Below are 14,678 nucleotides of genomic sequence, written 5' to 3'. Positions count from 1 at the left end.
AGCCTGGTACCTAGGAAGCCCTGCATAAGGGTGAGCTGTCACTCATGGTCACTGCAGTGGTGGAGACAGCATCAATCATGTAAACCAATGTGGAAGAGCAGCCGTGCTGAGGCAATGAAGAGAAATACTCGATGTTATGTTGTCCAATCAGGAGAGTCAGAGAGGGCTTCCCTGAGGAAGCGGCCCTTGATCTGAAGGATGAACAGGAAGAATTAGGCGACAGGGGGAAGGATGAACATTCCAAGCTGAGGGAACGGGGATTGTGGGCGTATGTAAGAAGCTAAACTGTTATTATGGCTGAAGAAGACAAGGGCAGCCGTGCCTTGGGAAAGACCTGCCACCTCCCAGAGAGAACAGAATAGCCAATTTACAAGGCCCTCTTTTTAAGTCTCAATTTATGGAGTCTGTAATCCTCTTTTTTTCTTTGCAAGATAACACTGGGTGGTTCTCTACAAGTTCAGAGAAACTTCTCTAGTAACAAAATATAGAAATGAGGCCCGAAAGTGCAGTCTTTGTGACCCTTTTAACTTCTCATTTTTGTAAAAAGAATTCTCCAGAAAAGTTGCAAGAATAGAATAATGAACTTCCATAAATCTCCACTAAGATTCACCAATTGTTAAAATTTTGCCATATTTGCTTTCTCTATCATCTATCTACCTACCTATTAATCAATATCCTATATATACATATAAAGAATTTATATCTAAATATAATACATCTTATTATTGCTGAACCTTTAAGAGTAAGTTACAGACATCACGACCTCCATCCTCAGCCACTACAGCATATATCTCCTAAGAACGAGGACATTCTCTTACGTGACCGTGGCACAATGATGAGATTCAGGACCAGGTCTGCGATCCAGAGTTCTGTGACCTCTTTAAATGCAGAGGACCTTCAGCGGCAAAGCTATACTGAGCACCTACTGTGTGCAAGGTGCTGTCCTGTGCACTGTCTTCAGACTGGTATGAGAGAGAAATCGATAGGCAGGTATTTACATTGACATGTCAGGAAAGAGCAATGGCAGATGTAAGCAGGAGTGCCAAGGGGATGTAAAGGAAGGAAATTGGGCAGAGACATCTAGTTGTCTATCCCATATCCATTGGGGTTTCCAATGTACCCCACTCAAAAATTTTCTCCAACTTCTCTTTTGGGAAATTTCTCTCTTTGAGAGACCAAAGATATATAAGCAGAAGTTGGAACTTCTGGGAAAGCTTATTAAAACAGCCAAACCAGCTGGGAGGCACACACTTTGGCCCCTGACCCTTCCTTCTTCCTGCTCCTAGGAATGTCGTTGTGATAGCTAGAGCTGCAGCAGTCATCTTGCAGCCAAGAGGAGACATTAAAGACGGAACCCATGTTAGGAATGGTGGAGCAGAAAGACAAAAGGATCCTGGGTCATTGGTGATAAAGTGTAGCCACCATACCAATCCTGAATTGCCTGCTACAAACTCTTTAAGAGGGAGGCATTAACTATCTTATTTAAGCCACTGTTAATTGGAGTTTCTGTGCCATGTAGCTGAATCTAGTGCTAACTGATAAATCACCTGATCCATCTTGGGGATCCAGAGACAATTCTCTGCAGATTATGAAAGATAAGTAGGAAATAAGTTGGGTACAAGGGTAGGAAGAAATTCCAGAGTGTGGATTTTAGCTTAAGAGCAGCAGAGCCCACTGAAGGGCTTTGAGGAGAGTCTCAGGATTGAGGTTTAGTTTTAGGAAACAACAGAGTGGAAGTCACCTTGTTGACAGCTACACTGAAGGGATGGGAAGACTGAAGTCAGGAAAACTAGTAAGAAAGAGATGGGACGATCTATGCAAGGAATGATAAGATGCTGATGTAATCTGCATAACCGTGCTAAAAAACAAGGGCTTTGCTGTCTGCAAGACCTGGGCCCCATCTGGGCTTTGCCACTTATTATCTATATGACCCTGAGCAAATGACTTCTCCATGCCTTGGTTCCTTCCCATCTCCACGAGATTAGTACGAGAAGTCAATGAGGCCGTGCGTGCAGAATGGTCAGAGCTGTACCTGGCACATAACAAGCACCCACGAAATTGTTGTTGAGTCCACAGCAGTGAAAGGCGGATTCTAGGCAATAAGGTAGAATAAGATGGAATCAATAGAATGTGGAGCTCGGGCCGGCCCAATGGCACAGCGGTTAAATTCACATGCTCTGCTTTGGTGGCCCGGAGTTTGCCAGTTTGGATCCCGGGGGCAGACCTACACACCGCTTATCAAGCCAGGCTGTGGCAGGCATCCCACATATAAAGTGGAGGAAGATGGGCACAGATGTTAGCTCAGGGCCAATCTTCCTGAGCAAAAAGAGGAGGATTGGTGGCAGATGTTAGCTCAGGGCTAATCTTCCTCAAAAAAAAAAAAAAAAAAAAAGAATGTGGAGTTGGGTTGGATGGTAAGAGGGATGAGTAAGAGAGAGAAAGTAGTTAAAAATATCTCCCAGATTTGGAGCCAATTTGAACCATTTGGGGGAGAAATACAGTTTGGGACCTGTAGAGTTGGTGGCATGTCTTGCCATCCACATGGAGATGACCAGTGTTCGCCTGCATGGATGGGTATGGAGGCGAGGATCTGAGCTGGAGACAGACTGGTGAGCAGCTGGAGCCCCAGGTGTGTGTGTGTGTGTGTCGGGGGCTGGAATCACACCCCTCAGGTGGGTGTGTAGAATGAAAAGAGAAGGCTAGGAGGGAGTCCTGTGGCTGGTGCTGGTGGACAAAAGGGAGCCAGCGAGGAAACTGATGAGGACTGGGTTCAAGGTCACAGGGAAAGCACAGGGAGTGTCCCAGAAAATTCAAGAGAGGATTTACAGAAAGAACCGTCAGTAGCATGGATGCTGCAGAGCCATCAAATAAGGTCCGAGAAGCGGGTATTGGGTTGAAGGGCAAAGAGGTCACTGGGGACGTGGCCAGAGCAGGCTCAGGGGGCTGATGGGGCAGGAAGACAGAGAGGTCAGTACGGAAGTAAAGGAGAATTAAGGATCAGGAGAGAAGGTCTGTGTGACGGAGAGAAGGGAGTTCTGCAGCAGTGGGAGCTAACAAGGAGAAGAAAACGCAAGGCAAGTAAGATGCTAGAAGGGGACTTAGGAAGATGAGAGGTGCGGGCTTGACGCCCATGAGAAGCCCCAAAGCTGAGCCTCAGTTTCTGCCACGTGTCCAGAGCGTAGAAAATGATCCACAGTGGTGTAGGGAAGCCGAATGCCTAGTGGGGATAGGCTGAAAAATTGTGGGGAAAATCCCAGTCTGAGCTTCTATGGACAGAAAAGGGCAGAAAGAGGGAGGGAGTTGGAGAGGACGGTGAACAATAATGACCCCGTTTCCTGAGTGCTCATCCTGTGCCACGCATGGAGCCGCGGCTTGACAAGCATCTTTACTGCAACCCTATTCCGCCAGTGAGCCTGAGACCCAGGGAGCTTAGAAACCCGGCCAGAATCTGGCAGAGGGGGGGCCCTAACCCGCCGTCTGAGCCCACGGTGGCACCCTTAATCACCAAGCTCCACAGTGTGGGGGACGAGAGAGTGGAACTACCGGAGAAGACACGGGGATGCGGCTCGGAGAGAGAGGATGGACTGAAGCGATTTGAAAGGCAGGTGCAGAAGAGGGGCTGGGTGGGAGGGGCAGGGTCAGACACCTGAGGGGGTGGCCCTACAGCTGGCTGGCAGCCCGCGCCTCAGCCGGGAGGGCGAGGGGGCCGGCACAGCGGCGCGGAAACAAGAAGGGCTGCGAGCCTCTCCCGGGAGGGGGCAGCAGCGCCCCGCGGAACGCCGGCTGCCGAGGGGCCCTGCTGCTGCCCCGGGGACGGTGGGGCCCAGGGGACAGGCTGGGGAAGCCCTGCCGCGGTGAGTGTCCCCTCCCAACCATCCCAGCAGGCCTGCTGCGTTCGCTGTTGCCCCGTGAGGCCCGGGGGGCGTTCCTCTTGGCCTCACACCCTTGCAAACAAACTCCCCCAGCCACACGCCTGAATGTCTGCGCAGGGCGAGCGCTGCGGGAGTCATTAGCAATAAATACATGGCGTCATTATTGTTCACTTTCCCCTCCATCTCCCCCTTTCTTTCTCTTTGCCCTCTTCTATCCACAAATTTTTCCCCCACAAGTTTTCAGCCTATCCCCACTGGGCATTCTGCTTCCCTTCACCACTGTGCGCTGTTTTCCACACTCTGGACAAAGACCCTGGCCCAGGCTGGGGTCCTCTCCTGGACATCAAGCCTGCACCTCTCATCTTCCTAAGTCCCTTTCTGACATCTTACATGCCTTCCTTTTTCTTCTTCTTCTTAGCTCCCACTACGGCAGAACTCCCTCCTCTCTGCACCCCTGGCCAGCCCGACTCCTGGCTCCCACCCGTGGAGCAGAGAGAGACCCCACCTCTTGCTCAGGCCCCTCTGCACAAGGCCACTCTGCAGGACGTGAGTCCCGCAGCTCCGCCAGGAAGGCTCCCACATGGAACCCACCCTGTAAGGGCAGCTGGGAACCCTTCCTCACAGGCCCGCTGGGGTCCCTCTCGAGGCTGTAGGAGTCTAGCTTACAGCTGGCTCTGATGTCCCAGGAACTCAGAGTAGCCAGTTGCACAAATATAACTCACATCGCATATCGGATGTGGAGGGAAAATAGAGTATCATCATTTTGCTTAGAACTAATCCGGTCTTTCTGCTCTGAGCCCCACCCACTAGTTAGTGGGATGGGGAGGATAGACTAAACGTCCAACCCAGTTTAACTTTGTGTGGTATTTAAAACCCTTCAGATAATGTTCATGCTTCAGGAAAAAACACTGTCTCTGAGGAACTCCGCTTCCTCTGTCCCCACCCTAGAGGCCCAGTGGTGTGGAGCGAGCGGGACTTTCTCCCCTCACGGCCCTGGGGCAGTGATGTGTGCTGTCCACTGGTCTTGGGGAGATGCGCTTTTGTTGCCTGGGTCGTACTTGACCTCCCAGCCTCCAATAATGAAAGTGTGGCCCATTCTTCCAGCCCAGACAATGCTCCTGGTGACGGTTTGGTGTCTCGGCCTCAGCAGGCCCGCAGCCCTAAAGCCGTTCCCGTTGGCTCTCCAGTCTGTAAGCTGGAAGGGCAGCTTGTCTCAAAATAGCAGGCCCCTTGGCGAGCCCACTGGCTCCCAACTCTTCACCTGCACCCCATGGGACGGAGGGTGCCCAGGGAGGCTGACCTCCAGGCCTCCCCCAGGCTGACCCCTCAGAGTTTCTTTTCTGTGGCTGTGCCCTGGGTTCTAACAGGGTGGCTGGTGATGTGACTTCCTCCCAGCGTCCCAAGGGTGACATTCACTTGTCTAACACCCTCCCTCTGCAGGCCCGGAGATGGGGACCAAAGGGCAGTTCTGCTGATTGCCTGGCTATTCTCGATGTGTCCACTTCCTCCTCTTTTTTTAAGATTCTCAGGTACAGAAAGAGGGTGGGCTTGTCCTGCGCTTCTCATTTCCTCCTTTCTGACCCGCGTGACCCCTAAATGACTGGCTTTGGTGTCTTCCTCTGTTTATGGAAGAACTCCAAGCTTTAGGCTTGGTCTTGATGCACTGTGGGAGGAGGAAGAAGAATTTGGAAAATCCCTTCTCAAGACAATGCTCTGGCTCCTAAGGCTGGAACTTTCTGTATAATCCTATTTTGAATGACTGAAGCTGCCGTTGCCTGGGTCCTTCTCACAGAATCCCTTCCGTACCTAATACGAATCAGCACACACAGCTTCCCCTCCCCCCTTTCTCCCGCCCCTCCTCAGGGCACACAGTCATCCCTCCTCCTACAGGCAGGTGGACATCCAGGGTGAATCCTGGAGAGTGGGAAACAGACGAGAAAGCATATTAGTGCCTTAAAATGGGATCCCCCTTGCCCTCTCTTGCAGCCTAAAGAACTCTGTTCACATCCATCCAAATCTCTTAGCTTTTCTTTTTCTCTTACTGCTCTGTAACCCCAGGTCTCCGTCCCTTTTGCTCACTTCCCCAAAGGGGCTTGTCAGCAGCATCTCTCCTCTGAGATACCAGGTGGAGACGTGTCGGTGTCCTACCCACTCTCATCACCCTGAAGCACGCCCCAGTACCACCCCCCACCCCCCCCCCACCCACCCCGGCAGCCTCACCTCCAGTCCTGCCCCTTCAGGTAAAGCGCTTGCCTTGGGCAGACTTCCATGTTCCATTCCTCTGGTACTCAGGACGCTCTTCCCCACCTCCCCACCATTGCTTGTGCTGTGCCCTCCGCCTGAACTTTCCTCATAGAGCCCTTTTCTAAGGCTCATCTCAGTGTCATCTCCTGTGTGAAGCCTTTCCTGGCTCTTCTAAGTGGAATGCGATCTCTGTCTCCTCTGAGGGCCTGAACCACTTTGGATCCCTCCCATCCTGCCCTGGATTTATAGCTGTGTTTGTGTTTCTCTCCCAACTACACTGCAATCTCTCTGAAGGCAGGAACTGCCTCTCACTCAGATGTGTATCTTCCACGGGGCTATGGGTTAAATCAAATTGAATAGGATTGTCAACAGGAAGAGCCCTAGACCAAATTTTAAAGTAGGTCCAAAGCACGTTGACTCACACAAATGATTAATCCCATTGGCCTCAGTTTCCTAATTTGTTAAATGACTGAATTGGTTTCTGTGGTGTCTTAGATCTTTTCCACCTCTGATATTCTCTAATTCGACCCATGCTCTCCTGTGATTTGTAAGTGTACGTACAGGCGTGTGTGCGCATGTGCATGTGTGTGTGGTAGGCAGGGGTCACTAACTGGGGAGGCCAGGTGGAGTATTGGAATGGCTCAGGTTTTAGATTTGGACAAACCTGGATCCGAATCCAGGCTCGGGCTCTCACCTGCTGGGTGACCTTGGGCACGCTGTCTTCTCTGAGTTAAATGGAAAATGTGGTGGATCATTCATCTACTCGGGAAACATTACTGAGTACCTACCAAGGACATGCATTGAGTGGGTAGCCAGGGATATGGAGTAAATACAATATGTCCCCTCTCTGTAGGAGGCACAGTCCACTCAAAGTAGATGAACCTGCAAACCAGTAAGTGTAATCAAGCGTAGACTTCCTCTGTGGGAGAATGTCCAGGACATAGCAGGGGCCGCAAAAGAGGGAGACAGAGATGAACAGATTCCAGGGATGAGCTGGCTGGTAGTGGGACAAGGAAGGCTTCCCTGAAGACACGAGACCCGAAGGGAATGCTCCCGGAACTTTGGGTGGAGGGAGAGAGGCAAGTGGTGCCAGGTCCATTACTGCCAGCATGAGCATTCTTTGACCCACTTTGGGGAGGCCTAGGAATCTTGGATCCCGAATGCATTTCCTGAGAGGTGGTCACAGCTGACATTTAGACCACTGGCCCGGGCCCCGAACCTGTTGGTCTCCCTCCAGCCCCAGTGCCTTTCCCTGTGGTGACGAGTTGTCTCCAGGACCTGAGACGGCCTCTGGAGCTTCTGCTTGGTGACCTTTGCCCACTGATCTTCTGTCAGGGAAGGGCAGTGCTTGAGCAAGCTATCCATCCTCAAACCACTCCCTTTACTGGGTCCAGGGGAGATGTTTTATGCACAGAATGCACGGGAGTTTCTACCAAGGGACAGTCTGAAAAACAGCACAAGCCGGAGGAAGCTGTTCAAACACCATCCATTTTGACACTTGGCAGGATTTGCAAAGCACCTCTTCCCTTGGAGAGTGGGAAGGTTTCCAGCATTAGTCTGCCGGCAGAAAGGGAGGTTGAGCAAACAGGCATATTGTTTTCTCATAGCTGTCTCTCTTGTTAATGTTTGGTCGGCCAGCCGTGCATTTTTGGAGTGTTACATAGGCTTACGTTCAGCCTTCATCAGAGAACAATTAGGACGAGTGTGGGGAGAGGCTAAAGGGTCAGGGACAACAGATGGGCCTCCACTTAGACAGGTTAGAAGTTCATGGCTCCAGAGGAAGAAAACCCATCTTTGGCTGCAGGAGCGAGGGGTTGGGCAGAAAGAGGCAGAATGGAAAGAAGGCAGAGGGTCTCTCGTTTCTGAAGTATCCCTTTGGGATGAGTCTCTATATCTTAGGCAGTTGATTTAGTTTTCCATAAGGAAGCATCAGCAGCCCTGGCAGAACCAAGAAGCCGGAGGCCTGGTGCCATACTAAAATAGCAGCGTTGCTGCGTTTTCCAGCTGAGGGATTACTCCTTGGTGAGCCAGAGAGCTTTGGAACATCATTTGGAAGCAAAACCACATTTTTTTCCAAAAAAAATTTTTAAAGGAAACTTAGGATACAATGAAGTCAGGGCTTAACTCTTGAGGGGAAGCAGTACAGGGATAGCCATTGCGTCTTTGCCGATGGAACCCATGCTTCTGGGTGGAGGATGAGGTTCCCTGTAGTAAAAGGTCAGCTGAGGTGGCTGTGAGGGGCAGAGGGCTCTGTCCTCCAGAGGCGGTTAACAGGATGATAGTGCTAGTCATTGGTAAAAAAAAAAAAAAAGGCAAAAATGTAGAAAGAGAATTGTGTGAGTTATCCTTTGCTGCATAACATACCACCCCAGAACTCAGTGGCTGAAAACAACCACCATTTTATTTCCTCATGCTTCTGAGGGTCAGCAGTTCGGTCTGAGCTCAGCTGGTTGGTTCTTCTGCTCATCTCACCTGGGTCATCTGACTGCATTCAGTCGACAGCTCAAAATGTGGTTGGGTCATCTGAGATGACCTTACTCACTTTTCTAGCAATTGATGCTGGCCGTTAGCTGGGCCGTGCCTCTCCAGAGACTGGCCTCAGCTTCTTCACATCGTGGCTGGGATCCAAAAGCAACAAGACAGAAGGAAAGGCTCAACTCACAATTATTTTTCCAGTCTCTGCTTGTGTTATATTTGCTGTCCCATTAGCAAAAGCAAGTTGCATAGCTGAGCTCCGAGTCAATGTGGGAGGGGACCGTCCCAGAGTATGGAGAGGGAGCCCTGGTTCCATTGGGAGCCATTACTGTAACTGTCTACCCACAAGAAGGAAGTAAATTTGAAATGGAATCAGATGCCCTAACCTCAGTGGGATGCGAATGGTGCAAGTCAGAGTCCATATGAACTCAAGCTGAGGGAAGAGAGACCAGAGAATCAACTTTTTGGGTTTTTGGAACAAGCCTGCTATTTCCTGGGGATGTTGGAGGTAGGGAGATGCCTGGATTAGTAAGACTTGAATAACTCAAGTGGGAGTCATTTTTAGCATCTCATAAAATTTATATCATTCTCTTCTTCCATATTTATCTGTATATCAAAATAGAGAGAACCTGAGATTCCTCAGGCCCATGGGAAAGAAGATGCTGTAGCCATAGAGTCTAACCAGGAAAGCAGATGCCATTTCCAGTTTCTATGACACAGGAAACTGGTCATACTGGTGGTGGAGGAGCAGAAAGCCAAATGGGAGACAGTGAGGCAATCCGGGGATGAGCATCAGCCAGGGGTCACTGCTGTCTTGAGGCTGGAGAGCAAGAGGAGAGGCCAAGTCACAGAGCCAAGGACCAGGGTGACCTGGTACAAGCCAGACATGTGATGGGATTGTTTGTTGATGAGCTGGAGCCAGGGAAAAGACAGAGTCAATGCGGGAAGAGCTATCCAGACACCGGCTTCTTCCTTCCTCTCAAACCCCCATCTCCTGCTAGAGCCTCTCATTGGCTGAACTTGGCCAGAAGCCCAGTGCTACAGGGGTTCTTAGTCAGTTCAGGCTGCTATAACAAAAATACCATAGACCAGGCGGCTTGAACAGCAACCATTTATTTCTCACAGTTCTGGAGCCTGGGAAATCCAAGATCAAGGCGCCAGCAGATTCAGTGTCTGGTGAGAGCCCACTTCCTGGTTCAGAGATGGTCCTCTTTTCTCTGTATCCTCACATGGTGGAAGGGGTAAGGGAGCTCTCTGGGTCTCTTTTACAAGGGCACTACTTCCATTCATGTGGGCTCCACTGTTATGACCTAATCACCTCCCAAAGACCCCACCTCCAAATACCATCATATTGGGGGTTAGGATCTCAATTTGAGGGAGACACAAACTTTCAGTCCTTAAAAAGGGACCTCTGAAACACAGCCTGCAAGGGCAGCCCCCTGTAACACAGAGCAGAGTGGCGGAAAGGCAAGGAATGAATCCAGTACAAAGAGGCCCAGGACCAGCTCATGGAGCACATTTACAGCAATAAGCTACAGATCATCCCTACTTGGTAAAGCAAGACTCCTGTTCCCCTCAAAGTCCCATCGGTAATGTCTTTGCATCCCTGGGGGTATCCCATGTGTGCTCAAGAAAAACTGTCCAACCCTCTTCTTTGATGTTCAAAAGCCATTGAGAATGGCACCTCCCTCCCTGAGAACGCTGCCCTGCCCAAGCTGCTGCCTTCTGCCACCGCAAGGCTATGAAGACTTGATGTGTAATGTGGCGTTGCACACTCCCAATGCCCCCTGAACTAGCACCTTGATAGCCTCTCAGAAGTAGGAGATGCCTTCTCCATTCTGCACTTCTCTCTACCACACAGCACTTCATAAAAGTAACTTTTTTGGTGTCTTCCTGCAGTCCCTCCTCCAACTCACATCTCTGGGACCAGGGATGGGAGCAGGTCAGGGACCAATGTCCAAGGCTGACTCCCTCTTTCCCCGTCTAGGAGCATCTGACCAAACTGTCCATGCATCCTCCTTCCACTAGAACACCTTCCTGCAAGCTCGCTCCTGGAGGTTCACCCTTTACCAGACGTGGATGATTCTCAGATGGGTTCAAGCTGGGACCACATGCTCACGCACATATGCACAAGCATGTGTTCACACTGTTACTACCACATCTTCTGTAAGAGCACAGAAGAAATAATAAAATTATCCTTGATTAAGCACCTCCACTGTGTTATGTACTTTATGCTTAATTCCTCTTCTCCTGATGACAATGGCATTACTCTCATTTACAAGTGAGAAAACTGAGGAGCACAGAGGTTTTGTTTCTGGCCCTAGCATGCACAGCAAATCAGCAATTAAGTCAAGAAGTTAAGTCAAGTCTATCTAACATCCAAATCCTTGCCCTTCTCCTACTATGTTGCCTCTCAACATATATGAATGGCATTTTATTCATGTCTTGGCACTATTTCTTATTTTCCCTAAGAGACTTGAACAAGTGATTATTTCTGAAGTTTCTAGTACCTTTGAGTACCAAAGACTGCCATCTCCTGTTGAGTGGTCCCAAGATTGAGTTTAGGGAGTATCTAAAAATCATCACAACCACTGTGCTATTTCATGCTCCCATGTTGTTTTCCAAGGACTGTTGTCGTTGGTGTAAGATGGGCATACTGGCAACCCCTGGAGATGATAGAGCTCAGGGATCTGGAGGTGATTTAGCATTGTGGTTGAGAACACAAACTTTGGCACTGGACACAGCCTTGGGAAAGGAATTTTCCATGTGCACACAAGGCTGCATTGTAGCTGGGAGTGTGGGTGATGCCAACACAAGACTCATAGCCAAGGCAGGCCAACCTTGTAGAATCTTAGCAGCAATATGGATCTGGAGAGTAGGGAGGGGCCGGGAAGGCAGGCAGACCAGAGATTGCAAAGGTCCCTGTGAAGGTAATAGGTGGTGACCACCCAGGCCTGGATCAAGGTTTCACGTACATAAAGGGCAGGTGTGAGCAGCACAGCTGTTGGAAATAAGGAATGCTTTTTCCAGAGAATGAATGTCATCTGGCTCTCCCAGTCTCTATCTTTCAAGTCTGACTGGGTTGCCCACTGTGCTCTGATAACTGGAGTCTGGTCCTGAGGACTGGGACCTCAAGCTGCCTCATTCACCACTTTATCCCGGTGCTTACACGTAGTAGGTGCTCAATAAACACTCACTGTTTTGGATGAATGACCAAATCAAACAGATCAACTTAAAAATCCATTATAAATTCCATCTGCACAGTCTTACTTTCCACTACCGTGTTTGTACAGTACAAGGTTACAAACGTTGATTAATTTCATTTAAAAAATATTTTTATAATATTAAGAAAACAATATTACAGAATCATTACAAATTAAAGGAGGAAAAAATTACCCATAATTGTTACTTTCAAAGCAACTGTGATCATGCTGCATGTTTCTCTCACCTCTTTGCTCAAATGCTTATAAAATTTTACTCATTTGCATTTATATGTCCATTCCATTTCATCTATTCTGTTGTTGTTTTTGCCACAGAACATTATACCATTTGTATTTCTGTGTTGCTAGCCAATCTACATAATCATTTTGCATTACCTCATTGCATAGTCTTGAAGTCGGGGCTTCACAAATTCTCTTCCTGCATTATCAATGTTCCTCCTCCGTGGGCTATCTTACAAGCATACACACATGCAGGAATTTTTCCGTATTTTAAACAAAACTCTCTCTTTCCATCCATCTCCTTCTGCCCTGCACCCCATGTCTCTCCTTCCTTTCACAGCAGAACTTCCCTTAATTGTCGTCTGTCCCCCACTCGGCGTCTCACATTCTTCTCCTTGAACCCACTCCACTCAGGCTTTTGTCCCCATCACTCCACAAATGGCTCTTCTCAAGGCGGCAATGACCTTAATGATGCTAAATCCAGTAATCAGTTTCCAGAACTCCTCTTTCTTGACCTACCAACAGCATTTGACATCGTCGTTCACTCCCTCTTTCTTGAATCCCTTTCTTCTCTTGAGTTCCAGGAGAATTCCTCTTACATCCCCAAGCACTCCTGCTCAGTTTCCTCAAACTCCAGATGTTGGCATGCTCTGGAGCCAAGTCCACAGAGCTTGTCCTTCCTCTGTCTTTATTCCCTTGCAGTCTCCTCCACGAACCTGCTATCCGTGTGCCCCAAGGACTCTCAGTTCTACGTCTACAGTGCAGACCTTTCATCTGAACTGCAGACTCATAACCAAGTGCCCACTCGACATCACCCTTGGATCACTAATAAGGACAACAACCTTAGTGTGTCCAAAAATGAAACTCCTGACACTCCCCTCTAACCTCCCATAGTCTTCCCTGTCTCAGCAAATGAAAATTCTATCTTTCCAGTTGCTCCGACCAAAGATCTTGGCATCATCTTTGATTCTTCTCTTTCTTTTCCACTCTACATTCAATCTGTCAACAAATTCAACAGCACTACCTAAAAATAAACCCAGTCACTTCTAGTCTCCTTCACTGGTCAAAGCCACCATTTTATCGCACCTGAATCACTTTAAGAGCATCCTAATTTCATCTAGCTTTGCCCCCTACAGTTTACTCTCAGTGCAGCAGCCAGAGTGAGCTCCTGTTAACATAAGTCATAACACGTCACTTCTCCTCTCCAAATGTTCCAATAGCATACTGTCCTAGTCGGTTCAAGCTGCTGTAAGAACACTACAGACTAGGTGGCTTATAAATGCCAGAAATTTCTCTCTCACAGCTCTGAAGGCTGGAAGTTGAAGATCAGGGTGCCAGCATGGTCAAGTGAGGGCCTTTTTCTGGGTCACAAATTTCTTGTTGTATCTTCACACAGTAGAAGGGGCAAGGGAGCTCTCTGGGGTCTCTTTTATGAGGGCACTAATCCCATTCATGAGGGCTCCACCCTCGTGTCCTAATTACCTCCCAAAGGCCCACCTCCTAATACCGTCATATTGGGCATTAGGGTTTCAACAGATGAATTTTGGGGGGACACAAACATTCAGACTATAACACACGCCATCACACACAGAATGAAACCAGCGTCCTCACTACAGCCTGCAAGGCCCGCCACACCTGCACCCGACACCTGGACCTTGACATCTGACCTTCCAACTTGAGAGATATCTGACCTGCCAACTCTTTCGAGTATTTGTTCGAACACGAGGTCTTCCCTGACTACCCCAGTGAAAAGTCAGCCCCACGCCTTGTACTGCCTGCTTCTCTTGCTTCCTTACGTCTCTCCGTAGGATCCACCATGTAATTTACTTAGTCATTTTCGTATTGTGGTTTCTCCCCACTAGCCATAAGACCCCTGAGGACAGAGATTTTTATCTTTGTCCACTGTTCCACTCAGGGCGTAGAACAGTCTTGGACACATAATGTTTGTTGAATGAATTAATCTGAGACCCAGCATCTGAGAGTTAAAAGTCTTGCCCGTGTTACATGAGAAAGCAGAGCCTGACGACGAAGAGCGTGGGCTGCTTCTGTGCCTCTGCTGTTCATTCATCACAAGGAAATCCAGCTGTCTTCATCAGTCCACATGACACAACTATGAGCTACTTGAGGGTAAAGACTGTGTTTTATCATTTCTGTACCTTACTTTTTTCCAACTTCATCGAAGTGTAATTGACAAATAAAATTGTAATATATTTAAATTGTATCATGTGATGATCTGATATGCTTACCCCATTCCTGCTCTCTCACCACCCAGCACAGGGCCTGCAACATAGGAGTTGCTCATTAAATATCTGTTGAATTTGTTACAAAGCAAGAAAAGCGTTCCTGAAAATAGAGTCTGGAAGCACCCATGACCAGCTTTATCTTTTTCCCAGTTCTGCCTTGAGCCAGCTGTATACTAAATTTATTCACTTATTTACTTAATCAGTCAACAAATCCTGCTTTGCAAACTCATGTGATTGTTATGATTATAAACAGTGTTTCTCCAAAAAAAAAAAAATGCAAAGGCTGGTTCCTGTAATGCTGTCCCTAGAAGTGTTTTTGTTCCAAAGAGAACCTTCAATGCCCTCATCCAATCGGCACAAATCACAAATGTGCTGTGTCTGGCCAAGTGCAGGGCATTTTTAGC

General features: G+C 48.6%; 1 long non-coding RNA gene across 1 annotated transcript; it reads left to right on the top strand.

Moving 5' to 3' along the window:
• Positions 1 to 3,461: 3,461 nt before the first annotated feature.
• Positions 3,462 to 10,801, top strand: LOC138923496 (uncharacterized). The gene is made up of 3 exons (XR_011437161.1): positions 3,462 to 3,601; positions 9,717 to 9,832; positions 10,579 to 10,801. It is a non-coding gene; the product is annotated as an uncharacterized lncRNA (long non-coding RNA).
• Positions 10,802 to 14,678: the final 3,877 nt, after the last annotated feature.

Source organism: Equus caballus, chromosome 3, assembly GCF_041296265.1.
Source record: "Equus caballus isolate H_3958 breed thoroughbred chromosome 3, TB-T2T, whole genome shotgun sequence".
Lineage (NCBI taxonomy): Eukaryota > Metazoa > Chordata > Mammalia > Perissodactyla > Equidae > Equus > Equus caballus.
The sequence above is the reverse complement of the archived record's forward strand: the minus strand, read 5'-3'. Positions and strand labels throughout refer to the sequence as shown.